Source organism: Dermacentor albipictus, chromosome 1 (assembly GCF_038994185.2).
Source record: "Dermacentor albipictus isolate Rhodes 1998 colony chromosome 1, USDA_Dalb.pri_finalv2, whole genome shotgun sequence".
NCBI classification, from domain to species: domain Eukaryota; kingdom Metazoa; phylum Arthropoda; class Arachnida; order Ixodida; family Ixodidae; genus Dermacentor; species Dermacentor albipictus.
In genome coordinates this window covers 443,319,023-443,339,452 of record NC_091821.1, presented here as the reverse complement: position 1 = coordinate 443,339,452, position 20,430 = coordinate 443,319,023, and the positions used below count along the sequence as shown (strand labels likewise).

Here is a 20,430-nt window from a genome sequence, read left to right as displayed (position 1 = left end):
AGCAGATACGACTAACTGATCAAGAACCTTGCCTTTCATATACCAAGCCTCCTTTCTGGTTCATCATCACATTGTGCCTAGCAATGCCTTCTTTAGTTTTTACATGTAATTTAGTTAGGCGGACGTCATCTATTTGCTCGGCAGCCAGTGACTCTCTATCCACGCGTCAGAGCCGATCAAAGTTATTTGAGGCCGGTGATAATAACGACCGTGTATCGCTTGTTAGTTCATTAGCTGGCTCTCCCTGCAGACGTTCACGTCTGCAGGGAGAGGCAGCTAATGAACTAACAACAGCGTATCACACGTGCTTTGTGATGCGCTTTCAATAACTTCTCAGCTGGCAAGATTTCCTCAACCACTTTTTCATCCCTCGAGCCTAGATGGGTTTCTGTTGCCAAGGCTACGTTTTTTTGCTACTTCTTCTGGAGCAGCTTTTGCATTTTCAGATGAAAGCGACGGTATTTGACGAGCTTGGGACCGCGTCAACGCGTGTACCACACCCACTTCAAGTTTCAGCCCTTTCTCAGTCAGTAATTGATCTGACAGGTTAGAAATGTATGGGTACCGCAGCGACAGGAATTTGGAAACTGCAGGCTCGGTCACTACTCCCTGACCGGTCCACTGATTGGGACTTTCGCCAATGGCAGACACATGCTGTGTTTTTATACAGGGTGTTTATTTCTCGCCATTACTCCAGTGAACTCATCTACTGTCACGTAAGATGGATGGACAATGTCCATGATGGCCCTGCTGTCTGGTAGCACCCGGCATGTTTTTCTATTATTATGCAGGTTACGAAGATTTGGGCCTAAAAAGTTCCATGTTCTCGTCCCTTTTGTTTACGTAAGAAAAAGCTACTCCAGGCCTCCCACAGTTTCCACCGATATGTCCGAGTTTGTGGAACTTATAGCAGCGCATTGGACTGAAAGATTCAAATTCCTTTTTCTGCCCTTTTTTTATGGTAGCGCCATCCGACTTCCCGCCCTTTTCTGGCGTCCACTTCTCCCGTCTACATGCTCCGGTTGATTCGTATGCGATGCCTTTTTGAACAAAAATTGTTTCCGCGGGCCATTTCTACCACCAGAACTTCCGTCCTCGCCAGTCTGCTTTCAACGCGTTGCATACACTTCTGCTAATTCGGCCGTCAATTCCACAGTGTTTATGTTACCTCTATCTTGCACCCACAGCTTCACAGTTCGGGGAATGCTTTTGAAAAACTGCTCTACACACATGCATTCAATAATCCCGTCTCTGCTCTCCTACGCTTCCGCGCTTTGTACCCCTCGATTAGGTTTGCCTTTAAGCCATAGGCAAACACCGGATACCCCTCGCTATGCTTCTTGATCGTGCTTTGAATCCTTCGTTGAAAAGCCTCGGCTGAAAGGCGGTACTTCTTTCAAAGGCTAGCCTTAACCTTTGCACAATCACACGCATCTTGCGCACTGAGTTATTCGATTACATCAGCAGCATCACACGGCAACATAGACCGCAACCGCTGTGGCTATGTACTCGGAGCGAAGTTCATGATATCGCATGTCTTTTCAAAAATTTCCAGGAACAACCCTATGTCATTACTGATTTCATATGGCTTTAACAGCTTGTCCATGCGGTAAATTCTACATCACGAAATCGTACCAGAGCGCCTGCACTCACTCGAGACGACTCCAAACGTTTGCTTTTAAGGTCAAGTTGCATTTTTCTGAACTCTCGGTCTTCCTCGCATTCCTCTTTGTCCTGCCCTTTGATTCTCTGTCTGTCGCATTTTTTTTTTATTTCTTCTCTCTCTCGGTCCTGTTTCGCTCTTTTCATAATAGGTTCTAACCCAAATCATATGTCTTCCTCGCGGGCGTGTTAGGAAATCAGCTATTAGGAAAAAATTTTGTCATTTCTTTTTGTACCTCTAGGCTCAGTTCCTCACCGACAACCAACAATTCGTCTCTGATTCGTCTCTGATGATTGCTGTTTTAGTGCATTGGTCATGCTAGCTAAATACAACTAGGCGAACGCAACCTAGGGCCCTATAACGTAAAACTACTCCAATATGTTTTTATTTTAATCTCCTGACGTCAAATTTGCGTGACCGCCGACGCAAGCATAGGGCGGTAACCCGCAGGGTTGTCTCAATAGACTAATGAAGCGCTCTCCTTGTTTAGAGGAGGTCAATTTGTTTGCTTGAAAAAGCAATAACATTGCCTACACTGAGCGGCTTGTCTTGTCTAATTGGCTCACAAGAGATGAGGAGAACACTCAAGTGGAGAGGGATTCGATGGGGCCGAGGCACTGCACTGAAAATTGATAACCGGATGAAAAGGGTGGCGCTGGCATCCGTGATTGGTCCGCTTTCCCTAACTCAGCTTACTCTGGCTCGTCGACAATCGCGGTGGCATGGAACGGAAACTTAAGAATGACGCTAAGACTTATCCTCAGCAAAGAATGGTTGGTAAAACCAGGTCGTAAACGTGCCGAAAGTGCTCGAAAACGTTACACGGCCCCGCAAGAAGTTTTATTGCACGCAAATAAGCCCATGCTCTCAGGCAAGTGCGAGTACCCAGTGCCTCAGCGATGGGCAGCAGCCATCTCTTATTCCTTTCGTCATCTCTTATTCCTTTCGGGCAGCCAGTGGCTATTCAGAAGAAAGTTCAGTTTTATTCGGCCTATTAATGCATCTTTAACGCGTACATGTAACTTTGACGTGGTGAGTTTTTGCGTTTTTATGACGTCGCGTGACAGGCAGTTGAAGTACGGGCAGCCCGAAACTTTTAGCCAATAGGCGAGGGCTAATGGCGTAAAGGCGTCGAATCAGAAATAATGATTTTTCCTTTGTTTGGTCTAATCATACATAATGAGTGTGTACACGTCATATTAGATGGGGAGCCATCGCGGTTTTCGTGACGTGGCAGCAAAGACAGGTGAAGTGGGGGTGGTGCAGAACGTTTCTCACCCATCGTGGAGGGCTGATTGCAGAATTGGAATAGAAAAGTTTGGAATAGTTTTACGTTATTGCGGCCCTAGCTAAGAATCAACAATCCAGCTTCCTTGCTGTTCTAAACTGAACAACCACAAACATTCCTAGACATTCAAAGTAAAAACCAAGCACTCACTGCAGACACAGTACCACGTAGCCAAAACAAACCAACCACTGCCACCAGTTGTAAGAGTTGGGGTGGGGCATGTCAAAAGGGGTAGCTCGCCCATGCCGTCGTCTGACTCATGCAGATTAAGGACGTTGTTGAAGGGAGCAACATGTTATCATCGAGAACTAGGAGTACTGGGTTTATCTAGAACACGTAAATGAAGCGAGGAGAACGTTACAGCTCACCAGTCTAGCATGGCTCAAGTGAAGCACACTGAGGAGCCTAAAAAGTTCCCTTAAACCACCTGCATCCGCCCGAGATCCCTAGGCCAGGGAAAACTGTCGCCCCACCTTCATCCAGTCGGAACGCCCGAAGTCATCGAAGGACCCGCGCTGAAGGCGATGGTTCACACAATCACTCCCACACCTTTGTTCACTGAACACAAAGAAATAAGGGTAGCTTCGTAGACGGAGATTGGGACGCTTGACTCAAGCTGGCACGTCTTGGTTCGTGGCATGGCTCAGCTGTTAGCTGGATCATCTGCCAAACAACCGTGGCGGTTACCGGAGTCCGTGAAGAAACGACATAGAATACCCTTTTCCAGGGGTTTCTCGTTCCCATTGGTCTGTGACAGCGACAGTAAACCAAAAAAGAATACCTGATCCGCCAAACGTGTCTTTCCTGGCTGGCGCCGCACATCTGTCCAAGGGGGACGCGTTGTTAGCCTCACCAAGTGATTCGTCGCAGCGGGGCAGGAGAGGCTAGAAGGGCATTACCCCGCTGGCTGATTGAAACATGGCACATAAGGCACTTGTGTTTTAGATGATGACAATGTTGTGCACCCTGGTTGAAAAACTAAGGTATGTCCATGCAGTGAAGACGCACTGAATAGCACCTGTCACCTAACTGTTCAAAACAAGCCACACTTCATGATATATTACGTGTGTGCTTGGATGATTGCACCTAGCGAGGAAGTTTGCAGTCTCTGAGTGCTACTAATATCTCATGTTCGCACATATTTTACAATTCACGAAGATATCCTTGTGCCTACTTAACCAACAGCCTGCCAGTAGCTTGGTCCCATGGACGTACTTGGGCGTGCACCCATGAGAATATTTTTTAAAACTAACCTCGCATTTGTTTTTAATTTTATTTCTTAGTATTCAGAAAGAAAAAAAAAGCTTTTGCAAATATACAGGCGGCTCATTATTCAAATAAATTCAAGAGGGCGCAAGTGTGTCCCCCAGCCGGGACATCATTGTAAATACGTAAGGTTAGCAAAATGTTTTGCTTATACATCATTCGTACTTTGCCCGAAAACGTGCACAATCTTACAGTGTTCATTCCTCAGTTCACTTTTGAGAGGACGTTTATACACTCTGTAAAATTACGTTATCTTGAGCAGGTTGTATGCATAGAATCTTATGTTGCGACTATAACTCTTGTGGTGAGAATAAATATGTTTACTATTTAGGCGATAGAAGTGTAGAGCAGAACACCATCGTTTGAAGCTTGAATGCTAGAAGGGAACTTCACGAACAAAACTGTCTAATATTACGCAAAAATGATGCACTACTTATTGTTATTTCAAAAGTGACTTCGACGGCTCGTCAGAGGGATTCCTTGTATTAGAAGATCAGCGTTTCCTGCGTCTCCGATGCTGCAAAACTTTTGTATGTTCTTTCTCATGAGCGAAGCTTTCAGCTTGGCGTCTGACTATCTTTCTAAGCGTGAGCGGATGATACCTTAATTTTTTCATTGCAGATCATAATAATTTATGGAGACACAAAATAAAATATTTTGCCTGTTTATACACAATGCAGAAGCATGGTGAAGAATGAAAATAAGGAAATTTCTATGGATTCAGCGAGGTATGTATTGTAGTACCACGGCTCGCTGAAGCATTACGTTCAGGGATAAGTATGCCCGTAAACGTAATTTGTCGAACCTACACAGTCATAATAACATCAATGACGGTGGATCGGATATCGCAACACCCTTTTTACACCCCTACTCTCCGATGTTTCTTTTTTCGAAAATAAGTGCTTTCGTTGTCAGAACTTAGAGCACCATTTCCTTATGTCAGGGTGCTAAAAAGGTATTTTGTGCGAAACGAACATCTTGCAGAACTTAACGAAAATAGCTAGCATTTTTTAATATTTTCTACCAGAATTTCTGTTTTAAGCACGTGCTTCATTTGTGTTGTTTTTAATCGACCTTGTTTTTCGAGTCGGCTGCCAATCGTCAGCGAATCACAGCGCGTAAACCAATCATAGTTCGGCAAGTGCATGTTCTTTGTGGTGCGGCATCGTGGCCAGCGCCGTGTTATGCACAATAAGTATGTGTTTGTTTCATGCAGTATCGGGTGGTAAAACATTCCCAGGGGCATGCGAAGCAATCTGCTACATTGATAAGAAAACAGTATTCTTTCAGAGGTGGCGTGCCTACGTCGAAAAGCGGAAAGACGCAACTACTTTGTCGTCTTCTCTCCTTCCTCCCTCACAGCCCTAACAACTAGCTTCGCCTAAATTGGTTCACCTTGGTGCTGATTTATAGGTGAACTGAAACAGTGTAGAGCGTGGTGTCAGTTTGCCAGAGCGAAGCTAGTGGCACTACTTCAATCTTAAGGTGTTTTTTCATAATAATAACTAGGTGTGTGTCGCCGGAGTAGTCGAAAGGTACCGTTTATAATGTTATTATTTAGGTCCACAGCTTGAATTCCGCCGGAATTGCCCTATTTTTGTTTAACCACGTCAGAAAAAGGCTTTGAAATTGCTTCAGCGGACGTAAGAAAGACTTGGGTACTGACATAATTAAAAATAGCGCTGTGAATGCAAAACGCAGGACCCATTTTTGGTGTAGTTTAATGAAATTATACTTTCAAATACGTACGTAGGTTCACCCAAACAACATGCTCCATGGTTGTGATGTGTGAGTTACAGACACGAGAGAATATTGTGTTGGAAAATTTCATCTTCAAGTTGAAGCTTTTTGTCAGTTTCTAGGACATCTTGTTAGGCTTGATTACTTAAAAAATGCGCACTTGGAAATATTTCTGTCAGCGTGCTATTCAAGAATAACAGTGCGACGCAAAATGTTTTTTCTCTGATTTACCTACCACTTCCATATCATAGAGGGTGGTGTCGATTGTGACTGTTTAAGGAAATGCTCGTCGAGCTCAGGGATCTAGTTCTCAGTTTCGGCCTGCTTTTCTCTCCTTTAGCGATAGGAACGGCACTTGTTCAGGATTCGAATATCTGTGTTCTTTTTCTTTTGCTGAAAATGTGAGATTAAGGAGACGTATCTGTAACTGCGTCATTTAGAGGTGTGTTATAACGAGGTTTGTGCAACTCATATGTATATATGAATAAGAAGAAAGGAAACCGAGGGGCCCAATTTTTATTAGTCTTATCACAAGAAGCCCGCAATCAATGACATGAAGGACAATTTAGGGGTAATCATTTGTAGTTATGGATTGATCCATCTTTATTCCTATATATTTATAATTTCTTTGATTCAAAGAACAACTGGTTGCAGGCGGAATACAAACCCACGTCTTCACATTACACCTGCGATGTTCTTTCCAATAGATATGTTATGGTGACACATTGGAGCGTTTTATTTTCACGCTACAAAGCCAGAGACAGAAACAAGTTTTTATGGTATGCTTGAGGTGTTAGCCAGGCTGTTTGCCTGACATGCTACTCCTGGCATAGGGTGATGATTATGATATATGCAGTGATAAACACTTTACAGCATGTAGAATCTTACACACACAGTCACAGATATACTATTCATTCATTCACATAACTTTATTAGTGTCCGGAAGCCCGGTCTTTTCAGACCGAGGCGGGCCGCGTCCACGTCGGCACCGCCAGGCCGAGCCTTATGGCGTCATCGTGGACACTCTGGACAGCCCGTAGCTGGTCTTGATATGATGAGCTTGTTATCAACTTGTGCCAGTAAAGCCATTTTTCTTCAGGGTCGGCGAGAGTCGCGGGACAGCCCGCCAGCATGTGTCTGATGTCAATGATGCCATCGTCTGTGGACATATTTACAAAGTTTTGTTAAGGCTTGCGGCCCACAAGAACGCCAGCAGTACTTTCCTTGTGCGTAACGCAGCGGTGGTACTTTGCCATGGGCCGATAATGTGCTGTAGCGCCAAGCCCGAGTCCCGTTCAAGGTGCAGCGATGCCTTCAGAGACCATCCCTCTGACGAAGAGCACTATCAATCACAGAAAACATGTCGCAGGGCTTCTGGTGTGAGAGTCAACTCACGTACTCGCCCATGTTCTCCGAATTTAACAGCCCTGAAGTAGTTTTTGTATGCCACACTGAGCCTTATGCGGTGAAAGCATGCTTTCCCCGTAAAATGTATCAGAAGATTGGAATCGGCTTAGTAAATCTTAGAATGTGAAGTTGGGTTCCGATGCCGACCGAAGGAAACAGTTAGTGTCGCCGTCATCATAAATATTCTCTTTGCTTCTTCGCCAGCCCTGTTGGGCTAACCTTGATGTGAGCGAGCCTGCGAAACAACGGAACACAAAATGTGGGTATACTAATGCACTCTTTTTCGTCCCACGTTGTAATTGGTGCCCAGGGAAACCGCGTTCAGCGCGTGTTCCAGGCATGGCTCTTTCGAGCACACTTGTTTTTTTGCTTCGCCTTGAACTGCCACGTAGAACTGTCGCCCAATGTCTGCTTTCTAGAGCGCCGGTTGTTCAGATACTCGCTTGAAACACGCGCCGAAGTGAAAGCGTTAATATTGCATGAGGGCCCTCCGTAGTCTTTTTATTCGCTTCCTGTTGCCGGGCTCGTTCCAATTGCCTTGGGAATGCTTGTACGAGTTGAATAGCAGCAACGCTCAAATGAATATTTTATCTTGAGAAGTGAAACATAATACAAAAACAGAACAGTTTGAGCAGTTTTCTGGCACGCATTACATAGCTGTAAACTTTTATCGGCGCCGTCCTGGCGTCCTTTCTTTCCACTTCGAATATTCGCTCCACAACGACCTTTATTACCTGCATCCCCAGCCACTGTGACGTTAATTTTAAATGGATGCATTAGTAAATTCCACACTGCTAACTCGGCTAAGTACTAATGAGAGCCGTGATGCCACATCACGGCTCGAAAATTTGATTGGCACGCACAAAGTCCGCCATTGCTTTGCCAATCCGTCTGTGATGTGCTTCTTTTCTTTTGCGAACAGTCTCCTAATTAAACTGTATGTAAGGATTAGTAGCGCCCCGCTCTCTCATCCTGAACGCTAAGGATACTGGTCCAATCAATTCACACAATGTACTGCTTAGTCTTCTACCGCAGTGAAATTAACTTTGGGGGGTCCATTTGACGCTTGCGAAATATAAAGCACTTGCGCAGCAGCAGCAGCAGCTACTATGCAAATTGTGCCGCGCCCAATGAAAATTCAGTCCATGACCCGGAGCCTAGATGCATATTGCGACGGGTGAAATTTATTGCACTTTCTTGCATAACGCGAAGCTGTGACGCAGTAGCTGGTGAAATATAAAGTGCAGTAAGCCTGCCACTGTTTCGTGTGGTTTGTGTTCGAATGAACATTTAGCGCGGAGAGCAAACAATTTCCTTTCGAGAAGTAAAAGAAAGGTGAGTCGTATTTGTTGGTGGAAGTTGTACCTCTGGGTAATGAAGTGGAAGACCTCGTCTTTTCTTACAGCACTTCCCTATCCTCGCTTGGACATTTGTTTTCACTTAAACAACCCTCCCGCGTTTTAGTGTTGGATTTGCTACTGCTGCCTTAGTGCTAGAAGACGTCTGCGCCCCCCTGTAAACTTGCGAAGAGTTCGAGCGCTAAAACAAGATTAATTAACACGAACCAGGTGCGCTCAGTCATTGTCATTAAGCCTGGAATAAACTTAATTTTTTGGTTGGCTTCCGAACTGGGAAAGCAACAAGCACGAACTCTACTACACGGACGTTGACCAGGCGTTAGCCACTCATGTCACCTGATGGCGTAATTTCTTCTATGGTTAGCATTATCGAATGCAGTAGCACCGAAGAGTACCTGAGAGACAAAATGGTGGTGGGAACAGCATAGATAAATCAATCAACATACATCGTATCACCAGTACATGATATACTTTGAAACATTTCGCAAAACACCTGTTTCTCCTTCCACAACAGGTTATATTACAAATTTCACACTGAAACCTGGCCAGTTAGAACATGACTTCGGAAAAAGGATATTTTCGTTTCCTTTATTCAGTGTCGCAATTTTATTGTGCCGGAAGGTATTACACACTCTTTTATCAAGTGTAAAAATGCCATATTGTTATGATATGTTCTTTACACGAGTTTTCAGGAAAAGTTTCTGTATTCTCGCATTACTGAATATCGTGTTGTACAATGTGATGGTGTATTGACTGATGTGTTTTTCCTAATAAGGCGGCACACCTTTTTTCTTTTGGTGTTGCATGCAAGTATTTCGTCAGAAGAAGAGTGGCGTCAAAAGTATATTTCACTTCTTGATTATGCACCTTGCAAAAATTCATGATCAAAATGAATGAGCTGGATCGATATGAATTTTCATTAGGTGTCTACGTTCTTTCTAGTACACAGAATCAAGAATTAGGTTGAGGGATCGAGTAGCACACTGTAGTGTAAATGTTATAAACAGGGATAAGGTGCCCCAGAAAAGCTTTCTGAGGCACCTTATCCCTGCTTGCAACCTTTGTACCATAGTGCTTTCTTGTATGTAGTGCAATGAAGGGTGTAGTTGTGTATGACGTAACATTTATTTTTCGTGTGTGCCTCATGTTGCTGTGCTATTTGTTTTTGGCCATCTAGGGCTCATAATAGTTAAATGAGTTCCTCTAGATAAACGATTTTACTCACTATAATAAATACAACGAAAGACTGCAAAAAGGTATGGTGTTTGGCAAGGCAGTAACGAGAAATTGGCAGTTGCACTGGAAGGGCGATGCACTGACTGCAACATTCCGATTAAACTTCTCGTACGTTTTTCTAAACATACATTGACGCGTCGAAACTTCTACCACCTTGAAAAATTTTACTATGCTTTTTAAGGTCTGTATTGACATCGCACAAACTTCAATACGCTGCCCGTAAGGAGCCGAATGAATAAAATGACATCACTTTCAGGTTCGAACTCTCATATTGTCTTGAACATCTAGTGTTGCTATTGAATATGCTGAAAAGATGTAGGATAAAGGGCATGCGCTGTGAGTTGGCATTCTTAAAATTCCTATAATATAGCCAAGAATGCAACACTTTGTATGAGTAACTTTAGTGATAGAAGATTGTAGCACTATAACCCGCATACACAGCAGAGCATATAGCGTGGTATGGCATATAGCATACATATGCCTAATTATATGCGGAGCGTCACGGCAGCGCCGAAGACGAAGGTGCATATTTGCTGGTGGTGTCTATATATTTGTTGTCTCAATAAACATGCCAATGTGTTAGTAAGCTGAAATTATTGTAGGCCAATGTTAAGATTGTGTGTGGTTTTCAAGCAAAATAATTTGAGATAACTACGACAAATGTAGCGGATATAAAAAGGGTAGGGCAGTGGGCCCATAGCCGACATTGCTGTAAAAACAGATATGTGTAGAGCATCTACAGGTGAGGTAGTTATTTTCGAATCAATGGCTTAAGCTAAATGTTTACTATTTTTGGAGCATTGCCCTTTTATTCTGCATAAAATTCAGTTTTTCTTTCAAGGAAGTTGTGAGGAATTATCTGCTCAGCGGTGACAGTGCATTCTATGTTCAAGCTAATTCCATCGTTATCACGTCATATTAGCATGGTAAGAAAACGCAAATACACGCTCTCTCCTTCCCCGTTTATTTAGAGGCTACTATGCTATCTCTCTGTTGATTCACACCGTTCACGAAGGCAACATCGATGAGACACCTTCGCGCAACCGATAATCTATGGCAGGTAAGTGATTGCGGAGCATTAAAAGATGCCTAATACCACGCACACATAGCTAGCCTGACGGCTTCGCCTACACACACCTGAAGTTGAGGACATTCAACCTTTAGTGTCATTTAAAGAGCCGCAAGGAATGAGTCGATGGCGGTAGCACTAAATATACGCGTAGGTTCTTGACCCAGTAATTGTGTAGGCATCGGGGCAGGGAAAGGTGTACCTTTCTTGCTACACATGGTTACATCGTGACGTTCCTCCTCACTGATAATTCTATTCTTTATACACATAACACCCTCCAATGTGACTTTCTCATTGTAACATAATAGTGTAAATGTGTATCTTCGCGAACGTTACCAAGATATCAGTTATATCTTTTCACCACCGTCGAAACTAAATTCTCCTTTGCGTTGCGACCTAATACAATGGTTTTCCATCTATTTCCCTCACGTTCAAGCAATAAAGCTCTGTGTTTTACACTTACACATCGGGGTGCATTTATTTTACGATTTACCCTGGTCAATCCAAATGTGTAAAGTCATTAGTGTTGACGCATTTCGTTCGTCCTAGGCTAGAGTACACCCTTGCACTAAAGTTGACCAGGGCCAAGCTAATCGAATTCATGACACTCGTTTTGGTCTGAATCGGACAACTTGATTAGGTTTGCAGTAATATACTGAACATTATACCAACTAGACTTTGAAAACACTTCACCTCCTACACAGCATTCCCACTACCCGTTTTCTTCTTCTTTTTATTAAACTTATATTTATCGGGCCCGGACTCGCACGTTCCATCACACGAGCGCATCGCATCTCTCGCAAAAGCCATCCAAAAGCTGGCTGATCCATTCTTGCTCGCACAACACCATACCAGGGATCCCCTTTCTTATAGACACAGCCATAGATTGAAATGCTCTAAATACCGATGCCACTCTTACGACTAATAATTATTACTTTAATACTAAAAACAAGCAAAATACTAGTCAATCAGGCCACCTCAACTGCCCGTAATGTCGCGCTCATTCAGTCATGCAAAGTCTCAACCCGCTTGCTTTTAATGCTCTATCCAGTTTACGTATACCGATAATCTGTAGATGAAGATTTTAATTTGCCAATATATATTACTGGCAGTTTCCCCACTCTGTCGTTAATGCTTCGTGCTTCACAGTCAATTCACGAGACCCAAAATTTTGCACTCCGCATCACAGCGAGTGTAACATTATTTTGGGTTCCTTCAATTTTATTATAAATTCCATTGGCGCACGGTAACGCAATTCAAAAGGGACACGAAGTTTTGTGAACAAAATTGAACTGAAACTAAAAGTGAACTGAAACTGAATTGAAAGTGAAATTAATTTGACATTCTATAGAAGAGACGAAAAAAATATCAGAGCACTCTAGGCGGCGTGAAAAAGCGCTTCTAAAATGGCATGTGCATGTTGAATAAGAAGCACAGAACAGACACGTTGGAAAACGCGTGTGTAAAGTGAGTAGCCACTGTAAAACCTCGCGTAGAAACTCGGTAAGGGCTCTGGCGGAGTTGTTGAGCGCACTCTGTCATTATTACGCGATGTTTTGCGAGTGGTGTTTGTCATGTCATCGATGACGTCGAAAAGCAGTCTTTGTATCATGGGAGATGATTTCCGAGCTTATTTTGTTTACTCACGGGGAGAATTGAATTTATGTCGAAGTCAGGATGCGGCAAAGTGCGAGACGGTAGACGCATTGCTCGTTTCTACAATTTTCTCCATGTATGTGATTATTGTGCCCTCGTTGCCGTGCTTGAACATCTGGCTGAAGTTTGTCAGCATTACTTTCTCTTTCCTTCAAGCAGTCGAGCGATTTGTCGTGCGGCGCAAATTTCACGATCGAGCAACAGCCGTTCGTTGCCCCCGATGACGTCTTCTACGCCTGCGAGTGTTTCGTTGCCCACGGAGATGACAATGATGGAGCGAGGCGTGATGCTGACTTGGTCTTCAAGTACTCTCAAGGCATGGTGACTATGAGCGCTCTCAGGCAGTAGCGCTTGAACTTGGGATAGCGTTAGTAACTGGCTTCAAGTCAATGATTGCACCTTGCTGGTTCAGGAAGTCCATGGCGAGAATGACGTTTCCTGGACACTTTGGGATGATAACAAAGGCGGCTGGGTATGTCCGGTGATGAATGTTAATTCTTGCCGTCCACACTCAGTCGTCCTTATTAGGTGTCCTCCAGCGGTCCAAAATTGAGGGTCTTCCCATTCACTCTTAACCTTTAACAAATTGGAGGCAATGGGTAAACTCTGGACGGAGTAGTCGAGTACTGTGTCCAATAAGGCGGTTATTGCGTGGTCGTCGAGAAGCAAGTCGAAGTCTGTGTTTCTTTGTCTTGCGTTGCAGTTAGTCTTGGTATCGGATCACGGCTGCGTCGTGTTGACCTTAACCAGAACGTCGCGTCGTCAGGTCGTCTTTCGTCATCGTATTCTTGGCTTTCAGGCTGCGTCTGGAAGACATCGTCTTGTTGATATGTTGTTGAAATCTTCTTGGGCATCTTTGTCGGCTGGGAGGGATTTTCATCAGTTCGACGAGCAGCAACCGTACGTTCATCGGTAGCTGCTTTTAAATTTATGGAAATGGGCTCACAGACCGGCCCGGGCTGGACCAGTTTTACTGTCGACGTTGCGGGGTCAGGTAGTGGTCTAGTGATGGTGAACGGGATGGTCTTCGAGGTCTCCACTGAGTGGCGGCGATGTAGTCGGTGAAATGACGCAGTGGTCAGCTTCATGGGGCGGCGTTGCTTTGACCGCGAACCCCGCAGTCTTCTCGCTGTAAGAACATTGGCGGTAGATGAGGCCGGCTTCGCCTCAGTGATAGCAAAACCGATGGTGGTCGGTGATGCGCCAAACCTCCGTCGTCCTTAAAATTTTGCGTGGAGCGATGGGTTGGCATGCTGGCGGCGGCGGTGGTGACGACGAAACTGGAGTTACGGGGCCCGGCTGCGGGCACGGAGGGGGAACTTGACGGCGGGCTACGGCGGTGTATATCATTGCTAGTGGTGGAAGCTGCGGTGATTGTGGGACTACGACTGCTGACGTCGTACGGCAGGAGCTCCAACAGTAACTCAAAGCCACTTGAGGCTATGGTGAAGGGAACAACTTCTGAGCCATCTGCCGTACAACAGCTCTTATCTTCCCACGTAGGTCGTTAATGGCCAGTGATTGAACTGCGGGGTATTTTGGTGAGTTTGTGCGGTGGTTAAATTGTCGGTTCCGCATTTATGGTGTTTTCTTGATGCTAGTTGCCTGGCGAGGAAGCTCTTCGACGTTCTTCGGTTGGCTTAGTATCATTCCACCGAAAATTTCTTCATTCACACCACGCATTAGTAGGCGGACTGTCTTGTTGGACTTTCCCAGGTCGGCGTGGCGGAATAGACGGCTCACTGCTTCTGTAAGGATGGGAACGTTGTCGTTAGATATCTGGACTCAGGCTTCCAATAGAACTTCCACCCTTTCTTTGTGGAGGATGCTCATGAAGGTCCTCAGAAAGTTACTGCGGAGCAGGTCCTACGTTGTAAGGATGCACTCCCGGTTCTCTAACCATGTCCTCGGGGCATCTTAGAAGGAGAAGCATACATGGCACAGCCCATCTTCAGAGGTCCAGTTGCTAAAAACCGAGGTCCTTTTGAAAGTCTCGAGCCAGATTTTCGGATCGTTCGACGAAGCTCCATGGAAGTTAGGTTGCTTCGTGGGTTGCTCCAACACGATGGGGAATGCTGGTGCTGCCATTGTGGTCGTCGACTTGGCAACGATCTTCCGCGTTGTCTCAAGCAAACGTCCGTGCTCCGGGGGCAATCCTTGCAGCTTGCGGCTAGGTCGCTGGTCGTTGGTGAAGCTGGCATTGTCTTCGTGCTTCGGGATTGGATTACGGCTTTGTGGGGGGCGTTGGGTAGATGGACGCACCCAGCACCTCTACCAGATGTCACGTAGTAGTGACGGTGAGGACAGTATAAAGAGTGTGTAACAAATCTAGCATTTTATTGGGCAGAACTGCGCCCTCAAAAACAGCTTATAATCGAAGCACAACGATAGCAATGAAGACAGCCGGCAATCGTCGAAAATCTGATCAGTGGGTCAACTGCATCGGCTTTTATACATCAGCCGTTGAATATTCCAAAGTAGTTGCTGGTGCCCGCGTGTCTTCGAGAAAGTTCTACACCATTCTTGTCGCGCAGACATGCAATCAGATTACACAAGGTTCGGTGATCACAGCCAGAGGTTAGAACCATCGATAACATACCAGAAAGGGCCCATACATGTCGGTGTATTCTGCGCTGAGCGATATCATCTGTCAGACGATGACACGCGGTCACCCGATAAATAAGCACACTTGTCAATATGGTGGTAGGTGGGGCCAAGTATGTTGTCTTGTTACAAAACCTATGTGCTTATGGCTGCATAACGAGAGCATTGAATTCAGAAGTTCAGGTTATTCAGTGAATGTACTGCGATTCAAAGTATTATCCGAAATGATTACAATTAGGGCATTCGGGATACTATATAGCTTTTCTGTGTGGGCATCATATGGAATAACAATTACACTTCTAGCGCGCATACGTTTCTTATGCTTTACATTAGATAAAAAGCTTGGTGCTATGAAAAACGGAAGAGCAACTAATGACGACAAGTAAAATGAGTATGAATGTCCTGGTGCCGACGTAAATGTCGTGGCGTGAGTAAGATGCCAAAGCTGGAATGACGATGGAGCAACCACCGCGATGGCATCACGATGATGAGAAGACAGCTAGTAGCCCAAGCTATTAGTCAATTTAGGCAACTGATCGGCCTAGAAGGGACGACGACGACGGGATGACGAAATCAGCTATCCAGCTATCCAGCTATTCCAGCTATCGAAGCTGGAATAACGGTGATGAAATGACGGCCTCAACGGCAAGGCGACCATGACCACATACCTAGTGGCTTAAGCTTGTAGGCAACTTGGGGGGCTGGGTCGGCGTAAGAGGATAGATAGATCGATAGATATGTAGATACAAAAATAGATACACATATAGATAGGCTTAAAACGCTTGATCTAGGCACGAAAACGTGAAATGCATTGAAACGAAGAAAACACAGCCATCTGTACGGTAAAGGTAGGCGGATAACAAACTGATCTTGTAAACGTAAACGGAAAAGTCTTGTGCAATTTTGCTCTCCTTCAAAAGGAAACCACAAGCCTCGTTCTTGTTTCTACTTCAAAGAGTTATATAGGAGACGAAAACTGAAATTGGAAGAAAAAAAATTACAGGGTCGCTTAAGATCTCTCTTAAGAGGTGAATGGTGAAACCCGACTCTTCTTCCTCTTATTATTCGCCTCCGTCTTTTTGTTTGCCTCTTCTCTTTCTCTTCCTTGCCTTTCTCTGTCCTTCGTCTCTTCACCTATTTCTTCTTTCTTCGTTTCTTGTGTTTCTCTCTTTGTCTTACTTCTTTTCTTTTGCGTTTTATGTTACACTCCAGCGGTCAGAGCTGCTGACACAAACTTCACCGTGAGCCTACAAATGCTTTCGCCTTAATAACGCGTTATCTCAGCTTACGAATGGTAAAGCCGAAAGATACTGACAGAAAACATCTCAGGACGATTGCCGATGAAAATTGAAGCAAGCCTCCATGACTTGGAAGTGGCTAGAAGGCTGTCGTTGCTTCCATTTGTTCTCACCGAACATTGTGTAATCTGATTGTATGTGCGACGCAAATTCAGTAGTACTTTATGAAAGGCACGCGGAAACCAGCGATTACGATGGAACGTTGACCGTCGAGTGTAACTCGAGTGCACTATTGTAACTGGTGCGCTCGAGTGTAACTAGCTTATGCGGGCACATGTTCGCCCAGTAAAAAGCCAGGTCCGCGATTCATAGTTTTGCTACTATGTTCTTCATCATCACTACAACGTCACACCTGGAGGAAGTGCATTGCGGCCCATGTACAGGACGCACCAGTCCAGCCCAAAGCGTCCAGCCCAGAACGCCAACGTCATCGCGGACCATCGAGCACACCACAGGCTAAGCAAGTTGCCACCGGAGAACGACCTTCAAAACAAGACGACCAGGAGCAGCGTAGTCGACTGTCGCCTTGATGGACCGAGTATTGCCTGCCGCCATCCTATTGCAAAAACCCAAGGAACCCCATTTCTTCCTTGTAGCTTTTTCCGGCGAATCAGATGGCTGGCTTGAGATGCTAGAAAAGGTTTCAAACTGCAATACCTTGAACTCTGAGGACAAGTTGAGTAATTTGTACTTCTCCTCCGAGGACGCTGCGAAAAGATCAGAAAGTTTTAGCAGAGCGTTAGCGGTCTGCTTCTCTCAGGTGTATAATAACAAATTGCACAGAGCCGCTCAGTAGAACACTACCTGGAACACTGATGCACCTGCGCGCAACGGTCATAGCAGCAGAGGTACGCAGAACGCTGCCCACGTTCCGCTAAGAACCCGATAATGCGGAGCATCAGTTTGCGTTTAGTTGCTTTCTTTGCCGTTTTACAGCCCAAATGAGAGCATGTAAATGGCGTCTCTGGGAGACGTGGTTGTTAGATAAGTGAAGTGAATGCATTTTATGCAGCCACCAGTTTTAGCAGAGCAACGCTTTGCGGAAACAGTCGATTATTTTAGAACCGGGAGAGCCCTCAAACAACATGGTGCTTGTTCAGAAGCAACCTCCTGAAGACGATCACTAACGTCGTTTGAAGAGAGAGGGTTGTTCCATCTGGCTGCGCCTCAGCACTACAACTAGTGGCTCGATATGCCCTTCATGGCAAGACATCTAAGGCGAGACATCTCGGCCTTTGTCACACACTCGTGAGGATTCAGACAAATTATTGCTGGTCACGCCTGAACGCCGACTTCACCTATTCAGCCAAGACGTGCTGAGATTCACAGCGACGCAACACACTACCGATAAGTCAGCAGGATTATTGCAGTTGATAGAGCCTCCTAGGTGACCGCATCAGCAGGCTGGGATGGATTTGTTGGGGCCCTTCCCGACATGAGGATCATCGTAGCCACCAACTATATTATGCGCTATGGGAACACGAAAGTGCTGCCCAAATGTAGTGCGGTGGAAGTTTGATTTGTTCTTGCTCTCAAATATTTTTAGGTATATATCTTTTCTATTATTATATCTTTTTCATGTGACCAATTTTATGTTTGCCTTGCTGCTATTTTGCTGGTATGTTATACTTCAATAAAATAACAATGTTACTATGCAGTTGTTGCCTTTTTTCGACTAGCATTGTGTAGTGTATGTACAATGTGGTCCTCGAGGCCTAGTAAGGAAGCCCTTAATGTCGCCTTTAGTCTCCTTTGTTACCACAATAACGCATTTTCAAACGAACGAAAAAAAATCTCAAGTAAGTAGCGAAACGCTTCGTCGAGGACTCCTGGCGCACCTTGTTGCAGCACAAAGCTGCGGACATCCGGCTGCGATATGGCGCGCCAGAAGTCCTCATTACCGACAGAGAGACGGTTCTTACAGCTGAGCTTACTAGAGCAATTCTGCAGTATAGCAAAGTCTTTAACCAGAGGGCAGCCGCCTGCTACCCTCACACGAATGATGAAACGAAACTCCCGAAGACGACGCGATGGTAATGAACATGACAGCGATGTTCGGCGATGTCGAATACAAGACTTCGGATGCCGTCCTTCCGTACGTAACCTTCGCTTTCAACACGGAAGTGCAAGTAAAATCCCAGATCCCGCTGTTAAAGCTGGTTTACGGAACAAACCCGACAACCACTCTCGAATTCATGCTACCGCACGTCAACGACAAAGAGAATCTCTACGTCACCGTCTGTCTGCCGCTGGTAGAAAAAAAAAGCACAATTCACCCACCTACGCCTCGACCCACAGGAAAGCCCAGACAGCCGACGCTGTAATCCTTGACAATGCCACGTAAATACCAGCCAGGCGACCGCATTTGGGTTTTAATCCCCATTCGTCGACGATGACTTTTGAGACGACATTCCGTAGCCTACAAGATCATCCGACGTATTGGCGCACTGAAATACGAGACCATGCCAGACGGCATTACGCAATCACAGTGGCGCCGCTCACGACCCGAAGTAGTCCATGTTGTGCGCCTTGAGCCTTTCTACTAGAGATAACGAACTCTCGCAAATTCTTTGTTATTTCTTTGTTATTTTTTGTCAGTGCACGTGCTTTAGTCTTTTCTCTCGTGCTTGCAGCATGGGGACGATGCGTTTTACGAGTGGGCCCGTGACACGTGCTCTTATTTAGCTTCTTTTTTAGGGACTGTATTTCATCCGCTCTCATGGAGTTTTCGCTCAGCGCAACACGGATCCGCATGATTCGAAACTTATTCGAATGGTATCACTGATTTTCCCGTTGTGTCTGTTGTCACTGAACTTTGGGCAACCTGGTGTAATGCGCGACGCGAATTGTGTAGCACTTCGTGGAAGGCACGAGTGCACCCCCGATGACGCTGGAACCTTCGACTAGGCACGCATAAAAGCCGATGCTCATGACCCGCAAATTGGACTTCGACGACAGCCAACTGAGCCCGCAGCTATCCTTGGGCTTCGACTGTCAGTTGCTCTTGCGGGCACAGGTTCGCCCAGTAAAAAGTTAGCATCGCGATTCACTTTTGCTGCTTAGATCTCCACCGACCCCACAACGTGACACTGCAATGTGACAATATTTTTTTCTAATATGCGTGCAGGGTTTTAATTGCGAATGGCAAGTTTTGAGAACTTCCCGCACTTTCTGGTATGTCTGTTTCTGTATAGCCTCTTTCGGGATAGGTTCAGTCCGTGGTCAAGCACAACTCTTCTTGAATAAAGGGAAAATCAGATATCCACCCGTTCTAAGCAATTGCTACAAAGGAAACCCATACAGATTCCTCGAAAGAAAAGCCTCAGAGTTGAAGGAAAATTCGTCCTGGTCCGGGATTCGAACCCGGGACCACCGCCTTTCCGGGGCAGCCGCTCTACCATCTGAGCTAACCAGGCGGCTAGCAGATGGCAGGGCGAAGTCGAAGTTGTCGACAACACGAAGCATGAGCAACAACTCTTTTTGTGCCACCATTCAATGATGCTGTTTGACATCAACTGGTGTCATTGCGCGCGTCCCTTTTCAAACAATCTTTTTGCCACCAAATTGGTGGCTGGGACTGTGTCACTGGGTATGTGCTCACGCCCTCAGTGAGAAAAAAAGATTCCTTGTTATTTGATCGGTGCAGGGCAGTGTGAAACACGCGTCACATGTAGTCAGAGAAGCTGCGAAGTCGGTGCATGGCACGTGGCTGAATATATAATCAGACACGTACGACGACCGCACTTCGAGGTTGCGTCCCAGAATGGCGCAGTGTGTTCAGTGGGAAGCGTGAGAGAGGAGTTCAGCCGCAGCACATGCCTCTTGTATGACCCTTTCGGTGGAGG

At 45.4% G+C, this 20,430-nt stretch overlaps 1 non-coding gene across 1 annotated transcript; it reads right to left on the bottom strand.

The window, feature by feature from the left end:
• Window positions 1-19,926: 19,926 nt before the first annotated feature.
• On the bottom strand, window positions 19,927-20,001 carry TRNAS-GGA (transfer RNA serine (anticodon GGA)). Its single transcript has one exon. It is a non-coding gene; the product is annotated as a tRNA-Ser (tRNA).
• Window positions 20,002-20,430: the final 429 nt, after the last annotated feature.